This window comes from Heterocephalus glaber, unplaced genomic scaffold (assembly GCF_053883595.1).
Source record: "Heterocephalus glaber isolate CG9 unplaced genomic scaffold, H.glaber_assembly_v1.0 deba00001572, whole genome shotgun sequence".
Taxonomy (NCBI): Eukaryota; Metazoa; Chordata; class Mammalia; order Rodentia; family Bathyergidae; genus Heterocephalus; species Heterocephalus glaber.
The window spans coordinates 20,295,956-20,298,918 of NW_028258357.1; the positions used below are offsets into that span (position 1 = coordinate 20,295,956).

Below are 2,963 nucleotides of genomic sequence, written 5' to 3' on the forward strand. Positions count from 1 at the left end.
GGTCTTTGGGTTTTGAGACTGTGATGACCCTTAGGCAATCTCAGTTTTGGTATACCAGGAAGAACAACTGACTAGAATAATCATGTCACCTTGCCCAAAGTAATACAATCAGCATTAACAGTAGCATCAAACCCAGCTTCGAAAATGACAAACTGTTGTAACTATTAACTTGCCACATGAACTAGATGTATGGTTGTATATCAAAGTCTAGAACTAATCAGAAATGTTTTCAGTAAATAAGCCCTTCAGTACAGCAAATGTACCCTCTTGGAAGAAGACTTAGAAGGAGTTGGGGGAGGGGTAGAGAAATAGAAGGAGAGGCTAGAAGTAAGGCTAGAGGACACAGGAAGATCATGCAAACTTTGGGAAACTGGTGAAGACAGGAGGGAAAGAGAAAAGTATAGAAAAAACTAACAGCAACAGGAAAACTAGAAACTGTATTCACACTCCTATAAAAATAAGAACAATGAAGAAAAAACAAAACAAAAACAGGAACAAGAAGGGAAAGAAATGAAGAAGGAAGAGGAGAAGGAGAAGGAGGAGAGGAAGAAGAATAAGAAGGAGGAGGAGGGGGAGGAGGAGGAGGAAGAAAGAAAGAAAGAAAGAAAGAGAAAAAAATGTCTCCTTTAAGGCATGTCTCTGCTCTCACCAGTAGACAACATGGACAGTAGTGTACAGACCCAAGTAGATTAATCTCAGTGAGCCAGCCATAGTCCACTGAGATTCAAGTTGGTTTCTGGCTGCGAGGCTGAAATTGAGCACCCTGAACTCCTGCAGGTTTGAACTCTGCATGGTTCTGCTGCAGGTTTGAGCCACCCTTCCCCCACAGCAAGTCCATATTCTGATAAGAGGTGCTGATCCCAGCAACTCACCAACCATTGTAGTCTGCTGACATCTTTATTACAGTAACTCTCTTCACTTTCCTGGTGGGCTTCAGTTTTCAACCACAAGCCACGGAGAGGGCCTCTCTGCTGCTCACCACTGCACCATCTTCCCGAGCTCAGAATGATGGCCTTTCTGCACTCCATTGCTGTCTGTCCCCAGACACCTCTGCCACATGGGGTCTGGATCCCCGCACCCCCTGGTCATGTTCCATTTCTCTTGGGGCACCCACCCAGTCATGCTAGACTTCTCTATTGCAATGTGATTCTAAAATGACTCAATTAAAATTATCTTACTCCAAAACAATAAAACTATCATAAAATCAATAAAACCTTTCAACACCCTGACATCCAATCATATGCAGAAATTTTACTAACATGGAAGTTTAAGTAAAGAAATGAATGAAAGAAACATTCTAAAATTTTTAAATAATAAAATAAGACATAGTCTAAATGAAGGCATCGCTGTTATCTGCTTTATCAATTGTCTTTAATTTTTCTTAGTAATAAATTGGAGGTGTAAATTTACTGTTTCAAGTCAATAGAATGATCTTCCAAATAGAGTTTATGCATAATCCTGGGTTTTCATAAGAGTCTATGGTGCCAGAGTTGGATAACTCACACAACCACATGTCATTTTGAAAGTAATATTCTTGCTTTCCCTATATAAATTTGTTTTGGGAAAACCTCTCTCTCTCTCTCTCTCTCTCTCTCTCTCTCTCTCTCTCTCTCTCTCTCTCTCTCTCTCTCTCTATTTTTGTGTAATTTAAATGCAAATATTGGTCAAATTGATCAAATGTGCTCATTCTCCCTGCCACGTGAGAGCCAAATTCAGCCAAAGTCATTGGATAAGAGGTGAGAATGGTTACAAATGCAGGGAAAAGAGATTGTGAGCTCTAGGAATCATATGAAGTTTGACTGAAAAGCACAGTGTATGTTTAATTTTTTTAAATTATCATAGTAAAAGACACATTGCCATTAATTATCCTCAAAATGCTCCCCCTTGCTTCAGACACACTTATCCCATCATTCTTGACACTTTCTGTGGCAGTTCTGGAAGTCCTCTTTCTTGAGTGTCTTTATTGGGCTGTCCTGGCTGCCTTGATGTTCTGAATTGATTCAAAACATTCCACTACCATGGTCATTTTTACTATGAGGGAGAGCCATAGGAGGACAGCTTCTTCCTTTCCATCTGATGGCAGCTATAAGCTAAGCCAAGATGAGTAGGTACAAGTACATCCAGGAGCTAGGCAGGAAGAAGCAGTCCAATGTGATGTGCTTCCTTCTGAGGGTCTGCTGCTGACATTACTTCCAATTCTCTGTGCTCCACAGGGTCTCCCAATGTGCAGACTGGGACACAAGGCCAAACAAGATTATGTCATACACAGGATTCATGTTACCTTGATGGCCACAAATGTCCAGTTCCTATGGGTGCAACTTATGGTAGGCCTGTCCATCATGGTGTTAACCAGCTAAAGTTTTCAGACACCTTCTGTCTGTTGCTGAGCAGCAAGCTAGACACCACTGTGGGGCTCTGAGAATTCTGAATTCTTACTGTGTTAGTGAAGATTCCAATAGAAATTCTTTGAATTCCTCCTCATTGATCCATTCCACAAAGCCATTAGGAGAAATCTTGAAACCCAGTGGATCACCAAACCAGTCATAAGCACAGGGAGATGCAAGGCCCAAGAAAAGGTCACAGGTTCCACCACACTATTGGTGGTTCTTGCCATGCAGCTTGCAGAAGGCACAATACTCTCCAGCTCCACTGTTAGCACTAATATAAGTAATGTTTGTAGAATTCATAACCTAATAAACAATTTAGGACCAAAAAAACACCAGAAGTGGCATGGTATCAGATCTGGAAAATAAGGCCCATGAGGACACAGAGTCATATTTTTACCCTCCTGCCTTTTCTTGGATGGCACTCAGCAGCAGCATTCACATATTTTTTGTCATATCTTGTAAAGACAATCATAAAAGAAGACTGTCAGAGGTGCTTCAGACAGTAGCCAGAATGATAGGATAAGTGTCCTCAAAGCAAGGGGAGTATTTTAAGAGGAATTCAGGGCAGTGTGTCTT

General features: G+C 41.2%; 1 pseudogene; it reads left to right on the plus strand.

The window, feature by feature from the left end:
- The first annotated feature begins 2,100 nt into the window (after positions 1-2,100).
- On the plus strand, positions 2,101-2,682 carry LOC101705500 (large ribosomal subunit protein eL15 pseudogene; annotated as a pseudogene).
- Positions 2,683-2,963: the final 281 nt, after the last annotated feature.